Source organism: Mustela nivalis, assembly GCF_964662115.1.
Source record: "Mustela nivalis genome assembly, chromosome: 14".
NCBI lineage: Eukaryota > Metazoa > Chordata > Mammalia > Carnivora > Mustelidae > Mustela > Mustela nivalis.
This window is the reverse complement of record NC_139033.1, coordinates 86,224,827-86,248,461: the sequence shown is the minus strand read 5'-3', so window position 1 is coordinate 86,248,461 and position 23,635 is coordinate 86,224,827. Positions and strand designations below refer to the sequence as shown.

Sequence of the window (23,635 nt, the reverse complement as noted above, 5' to 3'; positions counted from 1 at the left end):
ACCAGCAGAGCTCCAAAGCCTGCTCTTGTCCTCTGAGGCTGGAGCTCATCTCTATGTATCCCTAAGGGGAGCTAAAACAGTGAGAAGCACTGCCAATTCTCTCTCCTTCAGAATAGCCACAATTAAAAATTTGCCCTGTTACAAGAAAAGAAGAGTCACAGATTACAGTAAGTTTCTTATTCTTTACAAAAAGAGCCAAAAAATCATTCCAAGATGCTTTGTGGTCTCCTGAAGCAACACTCAGGCCCAACATCACTGGCATGCCCCCTGAAGCAACTGATGACAACAGTTCATGACTGTCCATTTTGCCTTTTCAGCAACAGTTATTGTATCAAAGAAGAAAGGTCAGGCTGCTGACCTGACCTCCCATGGGTGCTTTCCCCCAGGTGTAGGAGAAATTCCTACTCCCTCTTTTATAGGGAGAACCAGTCTAGTCCCTCCTTTCCCTGGGGCGAGAGTTCATCTGCTAGACAGTACATCCCACTAGGGCAGGCAGGTCTAGCCCTTTCTCCCCTGGGTGCACAGCACACCCTCTCCTGGTATCTTCCAGGCCACTCTGCCTCCATGTTCCTTGTCCTTGACTAGTTCCTTTGGAAGGCTGTAACCCAAATTATGGTGAAAAGAACAACATCAACTCCCTTCCATATCTGAGGTTTGTGCAGAGGGAGCAGAGCTGCAGGGACACACACATGGGGTTCTTCCTGTGTCGTACTTCCATGAATCCCCTTGCACAGAACCTGGTCCTTAGCACTTAGCAGCCTTCTCTGGTCCCTGCCTTATTGCCAGGCCACCCCACCCACAGGTCAGCATCCTGGCTGCCTGCCTCCTCAGAGCACAGTCATGCACCCTGGATGGCTGCCTTCTCTTCCCCTTCCCAAGTGCTATAGGAGGTGTTGAAAAGGAGACTTGATGAAGAAACCTGCGAACTGCATGTGTGTGCCTATGGCAACAAGAGTATTGGGGTCACAGCAGTCACGAGGCAGATGCCACTGCCACGTGTCACCTTGCTTCAGTATGCAGCATCTCTGATTAGCCCTGTTCCCCGACTTATTCCCACCTGCTCTGAGAAATGGAAGTCCAATCACATCCTCTCCACCTACCTAGCGTTTCCCAGTGCTCAGGATTCCCAGAGCTATTCTCCTACCTCATGCTCATGGGAGTTTGGGGACCTTTATTTACAGGACAGCAAAGGCACTCAGGTCTCCTTTGGTTCTAAGCTCGGGATGAGGCACATTTTGAGATCAGAGGTCGTGGCCCCATGTGGAGGAAGAAAGAACAGTCCCATCTGATAACAAAGGCAGAGGTGTCCACACAGTGCCTGTGGATCTGGGCACAGAGGGAGAAAGCTTGACCTGTACCTGGGAAGGGGCCAGAGACAACTTTTTGGAAAGGAGGCCCCCAGAGTTGGGTCCTGGGCAAGAGGGGGAGAGATCAGGGCTAAGAGGCTGGGCAGTGCTCCACACGCTTTGAGTACAGAACCTCTCAGGACAGTTTAAAAGCCCTTCCTAGCATCTCATGCCAGTACCCTCAGCAAAACCGCTGGCTCCTCAGAGTATGTGTGGTGTTTCAGATGGCTCTGGAGACTAGGCTTGATGGGTAGGGCTCCCCTTTCCCTTCTGGGGGGTCAAGGGGTCCAGGGGGCTGACACCCAAGTTCTGCGGAGATAGCATGGGGAGTAGGTAGGTGAAGGAGATGGGTCAGAGCAGGACCCCTCCCAGAGAGTGAAGGAAGATGAGGGGCCCAGGGTGGAGGAAGAGCTCACACCTTCCCTCAGGGCCTGGTCCCCCACTGTAGCCCCTGTGGCTTCCCCTGCCCACTCAGGAGCAGCATCAGCTCAATACCGCTGGAAAAATACCAGTGCATCAGTGTTCACAGCATCTCTCCTCACAGAACCTGAATGGTAGGGCTAAGCCAAGGGTCCATCAATAGATGGGGAGAAAAAAAAATGTTTGTGTTCACATAACAGAATATTCCCATCTGTGATAGGAACAAGGTGCTGACTAATGTTATGAACATTGAAAACATGTGCAGAGAAAGAAACCAGCTGGAGAACACTGATACTGTGAGACATTCAGCACAGGCAGATTCATAGAGACCAACAGTTGACCCCCAGGCCATTGGGCAGGGGAAATGGGGCAGGAGAGGGAGGGACAGCTGGATGGAAGGTGGCTTCTTTCTGGGATAGGGGGCTCTGCCCACACATGGGTGACAGCTGCCCCACAACGTGAGTGAGCTCTATGCCAGACCTTCTGCTTCAGGGTGGTGGGAATGGCAGATTTCATGCTGTGCGCATTTTGCTCTGAGACATGCCAACCCTCCAGTGGGGCACAGAGCATGGAGCTGGGCTTCAGGCCCCCGGAGACCTGGCTGGCTGATGTGGCTACCTGGGCCTGTCTACCTCCTTGGCTCCAGTCCCTTCCTATGAGCATCTGCTCTGGGCCCTGTGACTCAGGCCCTGCCTCCAGGTCCCTGGGCCCTGGGTGCAGGCTGCCAACAAGCAGTTCAGGTGCCACACGGACTCTAGCTGGCCAGCCCTGTGCTCCCCTCAACCCAACCACCATGGTGACCAAGGTAGGCCCTGGTGCCAGATAGGACGGAAGCCCCTGCCTTCCTGCTCAGCCTCAGGGGCACCTCTGAAGCAAAGCACCTATGTCCCAAATACTGGCCTCCCAACCCCAACCCTGCCAACCCGAATAACCCCTGGGGATATAAGTACCAAGACGCCAACACAACCTACAGTCCAGGCAATGCATTTCAGTCATCCTCATGTGTTGCAAAGTTGTCTGATGGTTCCAAAGAAAAATCCTGCTAAGTTATTGCCTCAGTGCTGCTATTATGTTTAGAACAGTAATCTCACCAGATTTTGAAAGGTCACCTGACCCATTTCTGAGGGCTGGCCCAGTAGCTGTGGTGACTTCTCCTGCCAGCCTGGGGCTCAGTCCTCAGAGGGAATTGCCATAATTGCTGGCCAGAGGCATGGCCCTCTAACTGCCCCAGCTGACCTGAGCAAGAGCTCCAGCAGAGGAGAGTGGGAGGGGCAGGGACCTCAGGTCAGAGACAAGCCCAACTGGCTCTCAATGAGACATGACATCCCTCTGGGAGACTCCAAAGAAGGGGTAGCTCTAAAGACAAACTCAGGGGCTTCATCTTACCTAAAAGGGGTACAATCAATGAGCCACATGGGTTTCTGAGACCTGAGAAGGGGCTGTGACCAGGAGGTCAGGCTGACGTGGGTGCTGGGCTGCTATGCATCCCACTTGGGACCCAGGGTGACCAAGCACAAACTTCTTGGCAGAGGCCAAGGTCCGCACATGCCTGGCTTCCAGAGAAGGAAGCAGCCTCTCTCTGAGAGCAGGTCCTGGAAAGCAGGAGGATGCCTCCAGCTGTGAAATCATCCCTCAGGTCTCAGTGCAAGACTGGAAGCATCTCTCTGTCCATTGGGTTTGCCCAGCCCTCCACAGATCTCTTTCCCAGCAGTGACCTTGAACCCGCTGCCCCCCACACCGTGGGGCCCTGGAAACATGTTCTTCAACAAGGGCATGCTGCTAGGCCCCTAAGAGCAGCAGACCAGGCCTCTCAGAGGGCAGGGGCACCTGGAGCTTACCGGTCCACTGACAAACACCTCCATGGGCAAGCCAGCAAGGATCTTACAGATTATGTTTTAGGCCGGCAGGATGACCGCATAGCACCGGTGTTTCTTCAGACCTACAGATGGATGGGGACAGGAGTCAGCTGGCCCGTGACCACCTCCCTGCCTTGGGATCACACTAAGGGCCCAGGGACAGTCCATGTGTGTTCCCAGAGGGTCTGTGGAGTGGACTCCTCCTCCTTCACTGGTGCCAGACTAACAATCATCAAGCGCTTCAGCAGACCCATCCATTCTGTGCTCAGGGTCAGGGCAGCAGCAGGCCTTCTTCCAGAAGGAAGAGTGGAAGTGGCAGAAATTGATGTGGGCTTGCCTTTGGTCCCAAATCTCTCCATAAACTGGTGAGGAAAGACCCCAGTGTTTAAGGAAGAAATCTACTGGCAATGCAAAGTTGTCTGAGTTTTTAACAACCGTATCATTGCAAGACAAGGGCACATGAGCCTGAGTGACAGGTTGAAAGGAGCTGACCTGTTTACCAGTATATTCTGGAAGGTTCTCTCATGAGTTAATATTGCTTCATCATCACTGAGCTTTCCTGAGGCCTATGTGCAGGTCTGACCAGTGAGTGAATGGAGATGAACGCCAGGGTTCAGAATCAGAACACAAGGTTCCTGCCCATGCTGGCCTCAAGGACACACAGGGACCTGCCCTTTCCTTCTCTCAGTCTTGCCAAAGCTGTGCTGCCTTATGGGGCAGGTATACCTGCCTGGCCTGTTAGTCCCCACCCCAACCTCCAGGGACCTTCTGGCTCCTTGTAGTCAACCAGGACAAACCCGGGGCATACATGAACACAATCATGGTTAGTTTCCCGCACAGAGGGGAGTCACAATGTAGGGCCCCCTTTGCCCTATATTTGGACCTTGAGCCCATAGGAGAACCAGGAGCACGAGGTCAAGCAACATAGCGCACCAAAGGCAAGGGGCAATAAATTGGCAGCCAAAATGGGGTGAGTGCATGTAGTGGGGTGTTACTCAGCTCTGAACAGTAAGGGCATCCCAAATGTGCCCTAGAAGGGATGAAGCTCAATAGAGCAGAAGTGAGACTTCCCCTCCTCAAAGGGGACGAACCCATAACAGTAGTGTATGGTCCCTGGTGAACTCAAAGGCAGAGAAAGTAGAGGGTAGGGGCCTGGGCCCGAGAGGGGAAGGGGTGAGTGTTTCATGGGGACGGAGGCTCAGCCACGGAAAAGGAATGGGGTCTTAGAGGGGGGCAGTGATGGCTGTTGGCCCAGGCCTGCCCCACAGTCATGGTAGCTCCTGCTGAAGGCAGTGTACACTTACATGTTAATTTATATGTAGTTAACATGGAGCCACTATTCATGGTCTTGAAACTGTTGTTTCTGGTCTTGAAGCTTCTCTGGGCTATTAGGGGAAAGAAAAGAAGGAAGGCTTCTAGCAGGCAGGGAACAGTTACTGCAAGTGAGGTCTGCCAACACAGCGGACTGGTGCCTCACTAGGAAGCTGCAGCCCATGCACACTGCTGTCCCCACACTTACCGTTAGCTCCCTGGGGGTTCCTGCACTGCTTTCTGAGACAGCCAGGCACCCCAGCCCACAATATTTGGGGTCTGTGCTTACCCTCTAATGAGTGGGCCAGAGGAGTAACCAGGAAATAGCACAAATAACAATCGGGAAGACAGGAAATGGGATTCTCCCCAGGGCAGCAACTTTTCCAGATACCTTGCAGCAGGCATGGCTATCGGCCTACTTGTGCTCAAGTGGGAGCACTACTCTGACAGGGACAAGCAAGCCACAGACCAAGAGCACCTGTGTAGGTAGAAGGGCCCAAATGCATTCTGTATCCTTTCATTTTGTTGTTCTGATTTTGTTCCAAAGCCAAGGGAGTTACCTCTGGGGCATGGATGGGGGTGCATGTTCAAGAACATAGAGGGAAATGAGCCACATGTTCTGCTCAGCACCACTCCTGGGATAGACCGGGTCAAGCTACTGCCCATCTGCTACCCTGTGACCTCAGCAGGGCCAAGGCACAGCTTACTCCCTAGAGGTGGAGAGAGCAGGGACATAGCCCCTGAGCCACACATTCTGAAGCCATAACTGAAAGGAACTATGCATGTGGGCTGATTGTGCATCAGACACTGGCAGGCCCCATGCCATCTCTTGACAGCCACGCAGGCTCGTAGCAGCCTCATAGGGGGCTCCTAGTGACTGTTCTACATTCCATATCACTCCTACTCTGCTCTGACTCAGACCTAAGCTGGACGTCTGTAGTCCCTCCAAGGTCAGGTGGCATACAAAGGACCCAGTGTAGTGTAGGTGCTCTTTTGAGGTTTAGAGACTCTGTGGAACATGAATGGTGGTAGACAGGCCCTGAAGCTCTGAATCTAACCCACCCTGGATCACCCTGGGATGCCCAGCCCCCATTCTCCCTCCCATCAATGTCTGTTGGTCAACAAGTCTGGGGAGGGCTGCAGCAGCCAGAGTGCTGACCAAGGAGCCAGGGGCTCTGGGTCTCATGTCTCCTCTGGAACACTCAGCAAATAAGTACCAAAAACTGCACAAGTTGTGACCAGATGGACAAACAGCATGCGCAGGACCCCTGGCTACAGCAGTGTTGTGAAGCTTGTCCAGGGACAGGGATACATGCACAATTCTCCATGACACCAACACAGCTGTAGCCTATAGGGTGCCACAAGCACCTTAATAAACACTGTCCTGGTCCCACAGCAGAGGCCACAGCTTTGTTGTAGGAAAACTCCTTTCTTGTGGTTTGAACTGTGTCTTCCATAAAGATGCCATGGTGTCCTAACCCACAGTTGCTGTAGATGCCACTTTACATGGACACAGGATTTTGTAGAACTTGCAGTTAGGAGGAGATCACACTGGGTAGAGAGGGCCCTAATCCAATGACTGGTTTCTTTTTTGGAGGACAATTTGGTTTCATTTATCAAGGTTTTCAGTTCACTTGTCATTTAATCCAGCAATTACACATAATTGCACATGCAGAGTTCTGAGTTCTGCAAATATAAGCTCAAGCTACCAAACCCTGCAATACCCCAAAACAAAGTATCCACATGCCTTTTTAATGACACCCAAAAACAAGCAGACTACCTTCAAGTTTGAAGGTCAGTAACAGCAAAGCTGTTTCCAGATGTAATGACAAGCATTGGACAGACGACCATGAGCAAGGTATTATAATAGATAATACCTATCTATAATAGATAATAGAAAATTCACATGGGGAGCCCAAGTGATAACTGATAACTACATTATCAGTTGTTGAAGATGAAGACAAAGCATATATGGAGAAGCAATTTAGGATCTAGCCATAATTTGACAAATACTGAGGCAATTAGAAGTTCCAAAGGTCCTTAGAAGAGGAGAGAAATTTGGACACACTCCTGGGAGATCTTCATGTGAGCATGGAAGCAGAGAATGGAGTGATGCCTTACAACGTTGTGACTTATAAGAAGAAAATCTATTGAGTCATTCAGATGAGAAAATGTGTCCCTCATATATGTGTTTGTATTTGTGCAGAGTGCCAGAGTGTCTCTTGTGTTAATGCAGAGGTGGGCAGCTCACCAGGAGAATCAACCTTCTGATCAGAGGATTGGAACATTCTGTCCCAACCCTGACTTCTGGGAAGAGGAAAGAGCCTGCAGGTTCGATCAAAGGCCAATGGAAAATGCTTTCATCAGTCTAGCCTATAGAATGAAGTCTCCACAAAAACTCCAGCAGGTGAGGTATGGCCCGCTTGTGTGGGAAGTAGAGACAGCAGTGGGCTGCAATGCCTGGAACATGGCCAGACCATGGCAAGGTCTCAGGGCATGCCATCCTCCTTTGCCTTCTACCTTTTGTAGGTTTTCTGACTGGCCCTTCTGATTATTTTCAAGCACTCTGGTTTCAACCCATGCCTCCCTCAGACTGCTTTAGATCTCGTCAGAGTGAACACACAGCCTGCATGGACACTTGCCCATACTCTGAGCATGAGCATATCGCCAGGTCAGCTGCTGGAGTTCTGCAGACTGTGCTGGCCCTCAGGTGCTTCCCAAGAGGCCACAGGTGGAAGCCAGGGCACAGAGAGGGAAAGGGCCCTGTCTAAGTTCTCACAGCTCCAGAACCTGTTTGGAAATCTCAGATGGGAGGTAGCACATCCCTCTCAGAACATCTGTGAGCTGTATGTGCAAGTGCCTTTCTGTTTTCTTCTTCCCCAAGACCTCTGGGACTGGCCCTAACCTCTGCATCTGGAGCTAGGGTGGCCCTGGGGAGGGAACCTGCTGAGACAGATCCCTGGGGGAGGCTGGAGGGCATGGTAGGGGTCGCTGAGATGGGAACCCACATCAGATCACTGTAGGAAGAGGGGCCCTGGAGTCTGTGGAAGGTGTTCACATCAGCGCCCCACAGCTGTGTCTCCAGCAAATGCCTGAATCTGCCTGGACCCTACAACTTCTGTAGAATTAGACCTCATAGCACTTTGTCCCCCAGGATTTGGTGAGAATCAACCAATGAACAATAAGCACTACACCAGTGCTTGGAACCGAAATGGTATCTGTGAAGACAGATCTCCCTAAGACTGCCCAGTAGAATATTTTATTGAGCACCTGCTTAGCTGGGCATGTGGTTTTGAACATCAGAGACCAAGTACCTGGCTTCAAGGGGCTGCCCTCAAACATCTGCCTCAGAGCCATTCTGGGCCAGTTACACAACCTGAGCCACATCTCCAGCTTTAAACCTAAGACAGTCCTGCTTATCTGGTAAATGTCGGGCTCTGTAGACACAATAGGGTGGATGGCCTGAACCCGGCAAGCTGTGGATCCAGCAAGTTCACAGCTCCCATGTGTGCCCAGCTCTCATCCCTGTAGCACCACGATAGTGGGCTTAGGCCTCGGGTCTTACCTCTCTTTTCACTGGTGATAACAGTGGTCTTCAGTGGCTGCACCGCAGCCCTGTCTCCTCTTAGCCAATAGCCTGAAGGTGCATGTCAACTCCGGGGCCAGCTCAGAGGCCAATTACTGCCTCACCATGGTGCCCATCTCCACCCTGATGAAAATGTTGGGAGGCTGCTGGCCAGGAAGTAGGCAATCTGGTACTCTGTGGGTGGGACAAGAGGCCCTGTGTCAGTCATGTCACCCGCTCATGGACCCCACATTCTGCTACCCTTCTACCACCACTCTGCCTTGTTTCCCCTAGGTGCTTCCTCCTCTGTTTGCATTTGAGGGATGGCACAGCCACAGTGATGGATGGAGCCTCTAATTGCTGGGGCCCCATGATGGGTATTAAGGAGGGCACAGATTGCATGGAGCACTGAGTGTTATACACAAACAATGAGTCATGGCACACTACCTTAAAAACTGATGATGTACTGTATGACTAACATAACACAATAAAAATGGGAAAAATAGGCAGATATTCATCATATAGGCAGATATTAAAGAAAACTAGGCCAGCTTTATATATCTTAAGACCAGGAGTATGACATTATTTTACACAAGGAAGGACAATTAATACTAAGAAAAGTGGCCACTTTTCACAGAGATGATTATGATCATTTCATACTTAACGAGAAGGCTCTAAAGGACATGGCCCAGAAGAAAAGAACTGAGGTGAGGTACAGATCCCTCAACAGTAATGGTTGGAGATTTCCATACTCGACTTCTGACAGTGCAAAGACTGTTAATTCTGGTTCTTCTCACATCAGCACCATGAGGTGATCAGGGGAGGGGCTGGAGGCAAGACTTCATGGTTCAGGGCATGGAAATTGGAAGAGATCAAGTGATGTGCTCAGGGTCGCAGCACTGATGAGGGTTGGCTCTGGGGCAGAGGACACACATGGTTCCCTGGTCACCCAGGGATACGAGATCATGCACTGCACACTGAACCAAGCACTGTCCTCAGGCCCAGGTCCACACCTTCCTCCCCAACAATCTTACAAGGAGTCACTGGTGCCCCAGGTGTGTGCTGGCCCAAGAAGATAGCTCAAATCCTGAGCCACCTTCTGGCTCTACATTTCAGTCCCTACATTTCAGGCTACATTTTGGTTCTTTCCCCCAAATGCAGACCCGCTGATGGATTGAGGGGATCCAAACATGTTCCCAGCTCCTCCTCACTTGCCTTTCCACAACCAGAATTTGACTCTATCAACTGCCCAGCAGTGAGAAGTCCCAGGTCAGGTGACTACCCTGAATGACCAATAGGCTTCTTGACTCCCAACTGCCTCAGAACACAGCACATTCCAAACCAACTGCCTACATGACAGTTGCTCAACTGACCACACCTCACTGTGGAACTGTTAATGAACAAGGAAAGGGCTGCTCATGCTAGCCCTTCAGTGCCTTAATGCATGAAGTCTACCAGCCTCCGTGTCTCCTAGACTAAGATCTGAATCACTATCCATACAGCCTGGACTAAGGCCTTGTGAGAGCGGGAAGTAGCTGCACTTGCTCTGTGTGTGACCTTTCCTGCTCCTTCCTTCCTCCCGGCATCCACTCTCTGCTGAACAAACTGCAGTTTCTTCTCTTGAATCTAAATACTGATTTACACCCCACTGCACCTCAAAGTTGTAGTCAGTGGAAGTAATGTTTGTGACTCCCCTGTTGTTTGGACAGATGCCCAATGTGGGTACTGGTGAACCACGGCTGGGGACAGCCAGGAGAATGTCTTGGCTGCCAGTGATGCTCTGACTCCAGTGTTTGAAGCCCTTATGATTTTTCCTTCTTCTAACCTGAGCCACAATCTTGGAAAATACACCAAAACCAGAACCATTAAGGTGAAGCTGAGGAAGACCCTGGGATCTCCTGGTCACACACACATTCCTGTTCACGAGGACCTGGGGAGCCAACTGAGTCTGAGCTGGGCCTAGAGAGGGTTGTTGGATGTGGTGTGTACCTGACACCCCAGGGACTGGGTGGGAATGTAAGCATTTGGATGAGGTAATCTCAAAATGCAGTGCTCACGGTGAGCAGAGAACACAGAGGCTGCTGTTGGTGGCTGGTATCAAATCTTACTAGAAGCCACATGTAACTGGGCAAGTTACTTGACCTTTCTGTCCCTGGCTCCCTGTTCTCCCCACGGGTCGTCCTTACGGGTATTATGTTATGAAGCATCCTAGAAAAAATCCAGGTAACCCTCAAAGACAATGAGTGGTCCCTCATAAGTGCTGCATGAGTGTTCCAATATGGCATGTCTGCAGGAATAAGCAAGAAATAAAGGGGTGACTTCCCCCAGAGAGGAAATGTTGATGCCTGCAGGGAAGAGAAGGGTAGAAGGTAGCCTTTCAGCATTCACAGGGACATGAGGCTTTTCTGCCCATGGAGAAGTTGTGTCATCGTCTCCTGTCATATGCCATCCTCCGCGTGGGAGGCAGGGGCCAGGGGCCATCCTCCGCCTGGGAGGCAGGGGCCAGGGGCTATGACCCCTGTACTGGGGTTCTTGGAACTGACATGTGGAGATGTTAAATGGTTTTCCCAGAGTCAAAGTGCAATGACAGGAACAGGGAAAGCTCAGGGATAGGAAAGTAGTTGGTTTTCTTAGGACACAGAACCCTGAACCTTGAGTCCTTTAGGTTACATCCATGATTTCTGAATAGAGGGCTCCCCTCCTTCCTTTCCCCAATTCCTCACCCAGATAACAGCACATGCCTGACCCAGCCGCCACCCCAATGGAGTCAATTCCTGCCTGAATCAAAAGCCATGACATTTTCCTGAAAGGAACTGCAAGGAAGGCCTGGGAGGCCAATCTGTATCCCTCTTCCCCAGCATCTTTACATGCCAGATTGAGCTCCTGAGGGTCTGACCCATGGTCTACTCATGACCACCCCCCTGTCTCCACTTTGTGCTCATACACAATAGCAGCCACCCCACTATTTGGAAACTTTTCTTGAAGTGACAAGTAAGTACATCAGGGAAGTGATGGAGAGCATGGGCACATGGCTGTCTTCCCCCTTTTCATGCCCAGCTCACCACATTTGTATTTTCTCCTCTTGTTCTGACTTCCAGACTGCTTCCTCTACTTTCTCTTAAGTCTGTTTAAAAGAAGCTTCCTGAGAAATGAAAGCAAGAGCTGCCCAGAGCATGACAGCCACCCAGGCAGGAAACAGCCAAGTGGGGACATCCAGGCAAATCCTCAGTTCCTGAAGCTCCTTCTCCAGCAGGCTGGACTCACCCCTGCTGACTCCTAATCCCACTCCCTGTTGGGCTGTTCAGGGCTGCTCCCTGGACTCAGTGGGCCAGCCCAGGGGTCAAGAGCCAGGGCAACACCAGCTAAAAGGTGTTGAGGAGGGCTTCAGGGAAGTTTCAGGAACATGGCAAATGCAAGGCCTCAGTGCCTGCAGGAGACCAGGTACTTCCAGGTGGACACTGGAAAAGGAGGGGATGGGGAAAAGCTAAGAAGAGGTGCTCACTGGCGGCAGAAAGAGGAAGTGAAAAAGCAGGGAGGGAAAAATGAGTGAAAGGAACAGTGATGCTCCCTGTGCCTGAGCCTTTGAACTCTGCAAAGGAATCCTGTGTGCGGACAGTTGCAGGGGGTCCGGGTAGGTCTGGGAAACAACAAGGACAGTCAGAACTGAAGTGGGTGGATAGCCTCCTCACCACTGGCAGGACAGAGACTGACTCTATCTAGGGACAGGGTCCACCCCACTGTCCCAGGAGCCCTGAGCCTTTGCTTCCTAGTGAGTCATCCTCTGAGGTTGAGTTAGAAATGCATCTTAACTTCTGCAGTTACACTAATGATGCACTTGAATCATTTAACTGTGCTTTTATGAAATGGAAAAACATCACAACATTTTTATAGTTTCTCTTAAGTGTACAATACTGAAGAAATTATAAAAATTTTTCTTGAGGTAATGAGTCAATATCCAAGGTACCTTACACAGTGCCCCCAGTGGGGTACACCCAATTATGGAGGAAGAAATGGACTTTCTTCACAGGTGGTGGTGGAGAGGCTGGCGTGGTTGTGGGCTGCTCCATATCCTCAGGGGGATGCTCTACATAGATTGCTGGGAGATGCACAGAAATAGAGAGCAGTGTCGGCATCTTGTTTCAGAAGACCTTGGGGGATTAGACATCCTTTACTTCTAGTCCAACCTTTTCCTCTCCCTACTCAACAGCTGCCCAGGGGCATTCATCCCTCTAGGAGAGACTTAGGACTATGTCCCTGTGTGCTGTGCTCTGAATTCTGCCCCTCTCACAAACATACAGGTTTTGTGGGACAACTCCTTGTATTTAGCAGAGACATTACAGGAAGACAGCAAATGACAGTGAACACGCCCAATGGCCTGGATTCACATCCCATTTGGCAGCCACACCTACCCGAGAGCATTCCCGATATCACTCTGAGCCCTGGTTCCCTGCTCTATGGCCTAGACGTGAGTGTGCCATTACGGTGTCCCAAGTGAATGCCTCAGACATAGGAAAGGACTGATGCTTTCCAATTGCTCCTTAGGTGTTGAGGTACTGAATGCCTATCAAAACAGCTAAACAGCTGGTTGTGGGTGAATCCAGACATGGGACTTGGATGGCTCCCCTGCATGGGAGGATGGAAGCTCCCTCTTTATCCTTCACGTGGGAATGATGCTTACAGCCAACAAAGAATCCATGTCCCTTCCTCCTGTCATCCCCACAGCAGCACCGATGGGAGGGGAAATGGGGCTGGGAGCCACACTTGACAATGGAGAGCACTGAAATGTAGGGAGCTGAAGGGACTGTCCAGAGCTGCCATGCTGATGAGTGATAAATTTGGGACAGGAATGTCATTGCTTCCCTGTGGATGGAGATCTCCGAACCCCTGACACCAACCCAGGGACCCTCAGAAAATGCCTGAACCCCTGAACCAAGAGCTGCCCTCACAATCTCAAATCCACCTGCGCCAAAATTTCTGTAGGGAAGGTGGGTGCCCTGCAGGAGGTGTTGTGCCAGGAGAACGGTCTGTCCTATCTCTGCCTCCTGTCTCTATATTTCATTTCCTGACCCAAATTATAGTGCAGTTTTCTCCATACACTGCCCCTCTGGAATACAAGGGGAAGTGTGCATGAAGCCATTCCCACCCCCCACACCGCATCTCATGGGGCAAGCGAATGTACATGAAATAAATACAAAAATAGACATTTACATGACTATTAACCTGAATGTCCTATAGGGAAATGGTGAAATACATTACGATATGCTCTTTGATTTAAACATATGCATTTTCATTGTGTGTTGAGTTTGCTAAGTTCTTATCCAATCAAGAAATGGGCAGAGGACATGAACAGACATTTCTGCAAAGAAGACATCCAGATGGTCAACAGACACATGAAAAAGTGCTCCATATCACTCAGCATTAGGGAAATACAAATCAAAACCACAATGAGATATCACCTCACACCAGTCAGAATGGCTAAAATCAACAAGTCAGGAAATGACAGATGCTGGGGAGGATGTGGAGAAAGGGGAACGCTCCTACACTGTTGGTGAGAATGCAAGCTGGTGCAACCACTCTGGAAAACAGCATGGAGGTTCCTCAAAATGTTGAAAATAGAACGGCCCTATGACCCAGCAATTGCACTACTGGGTATTTACCCTAAAGATACAAACGTAGTGATCCAAAGGGGCACGTGCACCCGAATGTTTATAGCAGCAATGTCCACAATAGCCAAACTATGGAAAGAACCTAGATGTCCATCAACAGATGAATGGATCAAGAAGATGTGGTATATATACACAATGGAATACTATGCAGCCATCAAAAGAAATGAAATCTTGCCATTTGAGACAACATGGATGGAACTAGAGTGTATCATGCTTAGCGAAATAAGTCAAGCAGAGAAAGACAACTATCATATGATCTCCCTGATATGAGGAAGTGGTGATGCAACATGGGGGCTTAAGTGGGTAGGAGAAGAATCAATGAAACAGGATGGGATTGGGAGGGAGACAAACCATAAGTGACTCTTAATCTCACAAAACAAACTGAGGGTTGCTGGGGGGAGGGGGGTTGGGAGAAGGGGGGGTGGGGTTATGGACATTGGGGAGGGTATGTGCTTTGGTGAGTGCTGTGAAGTGTGTAAACCTGGCGATTCACAGACCTGTACCCCTGGGGATAAAAATACATGTTTATAAAAAAAAATAAAAAATAAACTTATGCATTTTCAATTGTTTCAAATAATTGGAACATGATGACATTAACACAGGGTAGTGAAAAACTGGGAATGGAAGGTATAAAGTATAATCTCTATTTTCAACCATCGAAAACACCTAAGTTTATGAATATTATTTGCCACACTGAACAGGGGTTATCTTGCTAAAAAGGTGACAAAATTTTCCCTCTGATCTGTAATATTTTCCCTCTCAAAAAACGTTTATCTTCTTTATGTTTTGTCACTCATGTCAGAGCATGGTGGGTCAGCAAAGGGTCACATTCTGCTGACAATGCTGCCAGCCACCTGTCCTCCAGGCCAACTGGGACAGACCCCACTGTGTACAACAGAGATCCCCAGGCTTGCCCTTTGACAGGAGGATACTTTGCATGAAGATTTGTGAGGTTCTGAAAAGACTGCCCACTGCTTCCTTATCCCCCATGTTACATAATTAAGGACAGAAGATTTTAGTCTTGAACACATTTCATCCTGAGTTCTGGTTATAATATGAACATCTAGGAAGGAAAGCAGCTGTCCCCCAAATCTTATCAAGGATAAAGGTAACCTCCTGCCAGCCCTCAGGGGATAGGCAGAATGACCCAGTGGATTCATCATTACTGGCCTTAGGGAAGAGCTCACAGCAAACTAGCTCTACCAATGGCTTTTCACACTGTCCTGGCTCACAGGGATAGCTGCTACTGTTGGACATGGCTGTGAAATTATTCAGGAAAAAGCAGGACAAGTACAAAGATATTTGTCAATGGCTGACCATTTTCTGGTGGGATTTCTTTTTTTCTCTTTACCAAAGAATTTATCATCTGTCCCACCTGCCTCTTTGTGGATCAATCAATCACTACTTTTTGTAGGGATGGTTGCCTGGAAGATACTAGGATTTTGCACCAAAGCCTCTGCGCTACAATTCCATTCTCCCGTGTGAAAATGGGGTCTGCCACCTCTCAGGCAGGGTGCCTGCACTTGCTCAGCTCTTGCTATACTTCTTGGAAAGTATATTGACCACAGTGAAGAATAAGCAGTTGAGTCATTCTCTGAAATGATTAATTTCTCTTTGCCATATGAGGAGGATACACTCAAGGCCCCCAAACACTGGTCTATGATAAACTGTGTACAGACCACTTTGGGGAAGTCTAGCCACTGTCACAGTAAGGCCATGACATGGATGATTAGACCCAAGCTTCTCCCTTGCCCTTCTAGGCTTGGCTAGTAGCCCTGAGTGGGTCCCTCTCTGGGACTGTACCACTAGGGTTCCTGTGCTCAGCTAAAGTGTAGGCTGACCAGTTCTCCAACAAGATCAGATCACCATGATTGATCCCTTTGTCGCATCTCTGCCTCCTGAAATGGTTATGTTGAGTAAGAGGCTTGCCACGGGAAGGAGTCAGTGAGCACTGGAGTCATCTGCTTCCTTCTACTCCCATGTATCTCACCATTACAGACCTTAGGAAGATGGAGCACACACCAAAAATGGTTTTGGCTTTTTCTTTTTGGCTTGGGTTAGTCCTTTGGGTTTGAGAAGGACTGTCAGTATATATGGCTTGGCTACTCCAAAGACACAGAATAGAGTCGCTGATTTGTGGCACCTCATATCTTTGTGATTTTTTTTTTCCTCCCCAAGGGCAGAAGGGAGAGTGATTCCTGACCTACTATGCACCATATGCCTTGAAACAAATTTCTTTCCAACTTGAATCTCACAGCTGAGAAAACTGCAGACTAATGTGTTATTCATCTATTGTTCCCTGAGGCCAAGTGCACCCAAGGAGATAGCTGAGATCCACTCCCTGCCGTCTGGTGACAGGGACTGCCAAGATTCCCCCTGTTTTGCCTGCTTCCCTGCACAGGGGCCACCTTCATCTGTGAGCAGCCTCCAGTTTCGGCATTGTGGGGATCCCTGGGTTTCTGAGAAGGAGGAGCCACAGGAATTTCTGATGGGTGATCCAGGCATGTATTGACCTTCTTAGAGTTCAAAGAACAGGATCCTACAGACCAACTAGTAGGGAGACTTGGTGCTTACATTTTCAGGCTTTTCAGGGAAAACTGTCCACTTATTTAGGAAGGAACCAACATTAGTGCTTTAGCTGAAACTATTTCAGTGTTGCTTTTCTTAAGGATGAAGCACTGTAAAGATGAAAGGAAAAAGACAAAATCTTTGTACTCAATGTGTTGGTAATGAGTAAGGGGGTAATCAACACTGCAGTAGTAAAATGTCAAGTAAGACATGGTTTAAAAAAATCCAAACATCTAATCAAAACATGTAGAGATTTTCAATGCCACTGGTAATTACGGAAGGGAATATAAAGCATCCATTAAGCATCCAACTGGTGGAGATGAAAATCCTGCCAACAGCCAGTGTCAGGGAGGCAACAGAAGACTACATTTCACTCTCTGTCACATGATATTCACTGGGATGACATTTGTCAGGCTGTTTCTGAGTATACTGTGACAGTTCAGAAGATGCACACAGACTTTCCCTGCCTCCTGCCAAGAAGAATGGGCAAAGCGTAAAGAAGAGTGCCAGGCCCTGTTAATGCAGCATCTTTTATTCTGTGTGATGGTCACTGGAGAGCTTCTCCTGATCTGTTCCCTCTGGTGACTGGACACTTGGCCCCTGGGAGGGCCCAAGTTACCTTGCAGTGATAGAAATGACATTTGCTCTGGATAAAGTCTCACAAATTCTAGAGCAAGGCAGACACGATTTTAAGAGGATCCACTTTCCATTTCCTACAAGCAAATAATTAACACGGTGCCCAGGGACTCTGTCCCCACTCTGACTGCCACCAGCGGTGTCAACACTGCCTGGCCTGCATACAGGAACAAGGAAACAAATTCGAACACTCTAACCTTATGCCTACAGGGCCTAGAGAATGATGAAGAACCAAGGTTAGTAGAAAGAAGAAAATAATAAAGCTCACAGCAGGAATAAATGAAGTATAGCTGTGATGACTATAATCTGGCTGCCATTATCTCAGGATACAATGTGTTTTACTAATGGTTTTTAAGTGTACTCATTGGGTAGAAGCCTTCCCTGTTCTAAGAGCTACAACCTCAGGAAGAGATAAAGGTTACTGAAGAAAACACTTCCAAACTGGAGAATACATAATGACTGGGGTCACATACTGACCCCAGAATGTGTCACAGGACACATACTGGGCCATTTGCTACATTTAGCCAATTGTGCAACATTTCCACGGGGCCTATCATTCCCAAACAGTCCACCTTGTGGAAGAAACAAATGGCATTATCAAAACCCACCTGGCAAAACCCACTGCATCTTTCCATTTGCCAAGGCCCAAAGATCTTCCTTTAATACTGCTGATTCTTAGATCCACTCTGCATGGCAGCCATAAAAATTCATACCTTGCAATTGTTTCTGGAAGACCAGGGAGATGTGATCAAGGGGCATGTGAAACGAGCAAAGTAAAGGTGATATGATGACTTAGTAGGAAATGACAGCTCTAAATAGGCCCTTCAAAGAAATGAGTCATTACTGGAACAGTCTGTCCACATCATGCACCTGGGAGACAGAGACATCAACATGGCCTTCGACCTAGAAATGAGTCCACAAAGAATACCTTTGGTCCCTCTGGGAGGATTCATACCCGCGATTTCTCATCACCAAACTAGAAGGCACTGACTCATGGATTCAGGACTACAATTTCTTTAAAATGGCTGCAACCATTTACCCTAAAGATACAAATGTAGGGATTCATAGGGGCATGTGCACCCAAATATATATAAATATACATACACACAGAGAGAGGAATACTATGCAGCCATCAAAAGAAATGACATCTTGCCATTTGCAACGACATAAATGGGAATATAGGGTATTATGCTGTGTGAAATAACAGAGAAACCAGATAAAAGAGAATTATCATATGATCTACCTTTTATAAGTAATTTGAGCAACATGGTGGGGGGTTTGGGGGGATCGTGAAGGAAAAAATGAAACAAGAGGGTATCAGGAGGGAAACACATCGTAGGAGACTCTTTTTTTTTTTTTTTTTTTTTTTTAATCTCACAAAACAAACTGAGGGTTGCTGAGGGGTGGGTAGGGAGAGGATGGTTGGGTTATGGACACTGGAGACAGTATGTGCTATGGTGAGTGCTTTGAAGTATATAAGCCTGATGATTCACAGACCTGTACTCCTGGGGCAAATAATACATTAAAGATTAACAAAAATAATTTTAAATAATTAAAATAAAATAAAATAAAATGGCTGCAACCGCCAACTGGACAACCAAACCAATGCCAGACCTCCTCTGACTGTAGCCCAGAAAAGGAAGCACATGACAACTGGGCCAAGTTGCTCTCCCAAGACAGGGCCAGGCCTGTACCATAGTACATTCAAAACACAAAATTCTGATGGAAATTCCTAAAGCAGCTGAAATCTCTGGCCTATTTTTCTCTGCGTATGAATTGTGATTCTTGTTCTTTGACACTGAGCAGGGCTACTGCTCTGCTGGTAAACATAGTCTCCAAGGTTTCTGGATCCCTACTCTTATTCCCTCCCTGCCTTTACCTATATTCAAAAGTGGGATATTTTTAAATTAAAAACTAAAAACCACTAAGTTACACTGACTAGATAAACCCTTTAAAAGACATGAGACCTTCACCCCAGAGGGGTTGGATGTTATTTCTGGTACTTCAGCTGGCTGCTTCAGGACTTGTGGTTCTCTTGCATCCAGATTTTTACATTTTACTGTTGAATATATTAATTCTGAACTATTTTCAATTACCCAATTGCTTATACTTTGCATTTCTCCTTGGATTACTACTGAAAATATCAAAATTATTCTTGATCCAAGAACAGAAGTCATTCATCAGATCTACCCAGAAATGGGACCAGAAGTAAGAGCTAGATGTGATTTCCACAAAGACTCACCAAGGATGGATTATCCATAAATCATCAAACTCTGACCTTCCAGGGGCAGGACTGACCTGGAGGAGGTTGCCAACCACCCAAGCAATGAAATGGGATGGTAAGAAAACACAATTTGATCACTGGTATTTTTCTGTCAGAAAGATGTCAGAAAGAAGATGGGCTAGAATTGAGAAAGCAAATTCAAAAGGAAGTAGGTTTTGCTAAGAGAACCACTCAAACTAGAGTGAAAAGTAAATAAGGAGGTAATACACATGCACTTCTGTTTCAATCTCCAGAGCACGATGAACTTCAACTTTAGGCACATGGAGCTGCTCAGGTACAAGTGGACCTCCTCATGAGCACATCCTTCTACGCTGGACTGAGACAGACACAATGTAACCAATATTTTTGCTTTATATTTTTAAAATTTCTTTTTTTTTCTTTTTTAAAATTTTTAAAATTCCTTTTCAGCGTAACAGAATTCATTGTTTTTGCACCACACCCAGTGCTCCATGCAATCTGTGACCTCCTTAATACCCACCACCTGACTCCCCCAACCTCTCACTCCCTGCCCCTTCAAAACCCTCAGGTTGTTTTTCAGAGTCTGTAGTCTCTCATGGTTCATCTCCCCTTCCAATTTCTCTCAACTTCCTTCTCCTCTCCATCTCCCCTTGTCCTCCATGTTATTTGTTATGCTCCACAAATAAGTGAAGCTATATGATAATTGACTCTCTCTGCTTGACTTATTTTGCTCAGCATAATCTCTTCCAGTCCCATCCATATTGATATAAAAGTTGGGTATTCATCCTTTCTGAGGGAGACATAATACTCTACAGTGTATATGGACCACATCTTCCTTATCCATTCATCCACTGAAGGGCATTTTGGTTCTTTTTTTAAAAAATATTTTTAAAAATTTTATTTATTTATTTATTTTTTCAGCGTAACAGTATTCATTATTTTTTGCACCACACCCAGTGCTCCATGCAATCCGTGCCCTCTCCAATACCCACCACCTGGTTCCCCCAACCTCCCACCCCCAGCCCCTTCAAAACCCTCAGATTGTTTTTCAGAGTCCATAGTCTCTCGTGGTTCACCTCCCCTTCCAATTTCCCTCAACTCCCTTCTCCTCTCCATCTCCCCTTGTCCTCCATGCTATTTGTTGTGCTCCACAAATAAGTGAAGCTATATGATAATTGACTTTCTCTGCTTGACTTATTTTACTCAGCATTGGCAATGAAGAAGTCAAACTCTTTCTCTTCACAGAGGACATGATTCTTTATATGGAAAACCCAAAAGACTACACCCCCAAACTACTAGAACTCATACAGCAATTCAGTAATGTGGCAGGATACAAAGTCAATGTACAGAAATCAGTGGCTTTCTTATACACTAACAATGAAAATACAGAAAAGGAAGTTAGAGAGTCGATTCCATTTACTATAGCACCAAGAACTGTAAGATATCTGGGAATAAACCTAACCAAAGAGGTAAAGGAACTGTACTTGAGCAACTACAGAACACTCATGAAAGAAATTGAAGAAGACACAAAAAGATGGAGACCATTCCATGCTCTTGGATCGGAAGAATAAATATTGTTAAAATGTCTATACTGCCTAGAGCAATCTATACTTTTAATGCCATTCCAATCAAAATTTCACCAGTATTCTTCAAAGAGCTGGAGAAAATAATCCAAAAATTTGTATGGAATCAGAAGGACCCCGAATCGCTAAGGAAATGTTGAAAAACAGAAATAAAACTGGAGGCATCATGTTACCTGATTTGAAGCTTTAGCACAAAGCTGTGATCACCAAGACAGCATGGTACTGGCATAAACACAGACACATAGACCAACGGAACAGAGTAGTGAACCTTCACTGTTATCGTCATATTTTATCCTTCATTGTATCTACTTTATTTTTTGTATACACATAGGGTTTTTTCTTCTAAAAATTTGGGGATAAAGCTTCTTCTAATAGGTCAAAATACACCCTAAATCTAGCACAGGGCTTTGTTCTAGTCTCCAGCCTGAGCAAATTCTCTCCACTTTCTTTTTCTTTATCCTCCCAACCAACTTATCAACTCCTCTTTTAGAAATTAAAAAAAAGGGGCACCTGGGTGCCTCAGTGGGTTAAAGCCTCTGCTTTTGGCTTGGGTCATGATCCCAGGGTTCTGGGATCGAGCCCTGCATCAGGCTCTCTGCTCAGCAGGGAGCCTGCTTTCCTTCCTCTCTCTGTCTACCTGTGATCTCTGTCTGTCAAATAAATTTTAAAAAAAATTTAAAAACAAGAAATTAAAAAAAATTCATGTTTATAGTCATATTCCATCCCTTCATCATGTTTACCCTTATATATGTTTTTCATTCTTTAAAATTTGGGAATGTTGTTTCTTCTAAGAGACCAAAATACTCCCAATATTAAGTGATATTAAGTGAGTGGCCCTGTTCTATTCACCAGTCATATATATATATATATATATATATATATATATATATATATATAATTTTTTCCTTATTTATTTTTTCTTTTTAAATTTTTTTTCTGAACATCTTCTTACCCCCATTTGCCCTCCCCCATGATTTGGGATCTCTTCTGATTTGGTTAAAGCACATTTTACTAGGGTCTTTGCCACCCTTTTAGTATTTTATTTGCTCCTTCGTATATTCTTATCTGGATAAAATGACAAGGCAGAAAAACATCACAAATAAAGAACAAGACGCTAGGGACCTAATCAATTCAGACATTCATAATATGTCAGATCTAGAGTTCAGAATGATGATTCTCAAGGTGCTAGCTAGGCTTGATAAAGGTATGGAAGATATTAGAGAAACCTGTCTGGAGAAATAAAAGCCCTTTCAGGGGGAATAAGATAACTAAAATCTAACAAAGTTGAAATTTTAAAAAGCTATTAATGAGGTGCAATAAAAAATGGAGGCTCTTACTGCTAGGATAAATGAGGCAGAAGAGAGAATTAGTGATATAGAAGACCAAATGATGGGGAATAAAGAAGCTGAGCAAAAGAGAGACAAACAACTACTGTACCATGAAGGGAGAATTTGAGAGATAAGTGATACCGTAAGATGAAACAACATTAGAATAATTGGGATTCCGGAAGAAGAAGAAACAGAGAGCAGAGCAGAAGGTATATTGGAGAGAATTATTGTAGAGAATTTCCCTAATATGGCAAAGGGAACAAGCACCAAAATCCAGCAGTCACAGAGACCCCCTCAAAATCAATGAGAAGAGGTCCACACCCCGTCATCTAATAGTAAAATTTACAAGTCTTAGCAACAAAGAGAAAATTCTTAAAGCAGCCTGGGACAAGACCTCTGTAACATACAATGGTAAAAATATTAGATTGGAAACAGACTTATTTACAGAGGCCTGGCAGGCCAAAAAGAAGTGGCATGATATATTCAGAGCACTAAACGAGATAAATATGCAGCCAAGAATACTATATCCAGCTAGGAAAATATGAAACAAGATGGGATCAGGAGGGAGACTAACCATAGTAGACGCTTAATCTCACAAAACAATCTGAGGGTTACTGTGGGGAGGGAGGGAGAGGTGACTGGGTTATGGACACTGGGGAAGGTATGTGCTATGTTGAGTGCTATGAAGTGTTTAAACCTGGCGATTCATGGACCTGTACTCCTGGGGCTAATAATATGTATTAATAAAATTTTTTTAATTAATTAATTTTTAAAAAGATAAGACTGTAGTTGGAGATATGGAAAGACACTACATCATTCTTAAAGGTTCTGTCCACCAGGAAGATCTAACAATTTTTAATACTTATGCTCTCAACATGGAAGCAGCCAACTACATAAGCCAACTGTTAATCAAAATAAAGAGTAACATTGATATGAATAAATTAATTGTAGTATATCTTAACATACAAATCTCTGCAATAAGCTGATTATCCAAGCAGAAAATTAAATAAAGAAATAAGAGCTTTGAATGACATATTGGACCAGATGGACCTCCTAGATATACACAGAATAAACCACCCCAAAACAACAGAATACTCACTCTACTCAAATGTAC

The 23,635-nt window shown here is 46.6% G+C and overlaps 1 long non-coding RNA gene across 3 annotated transcripts in view; it reads right to left on the bottom strand.

Annotated features, from left to right (window-relative positions):
* The window catches only part of LOC309847527, a 62,820-nt gene extending 53,028 nt beyond the window's left edge, over positions 1–9,792 (bottom strand). For 2 of the 3 annotated variants that reach the window (XR_014302482.1, XR_014302483.1), the window contains exons 1-4: positions 9,714–9,792; positions 8,499–8,693; positions 4,927–5,007; positions 3,605–3,705 (exon numbers count right to left, since the gene is read on the bottom strand). This is a non-coding gene — a long non-coding RNA (uncharacterized lncRNA). The remainder of the gene's footprint in view (positions 1–3,604; positions 3,706–4,926; positions 5,008–8,498; positions 8,694–9,713) is intronic. The other variant, XR_014302484.1, reaches the window with a different exon arrangement.
* Between the last annotated feature and the right edge of the window lie 13,843 nt (positions 9,793–23,635).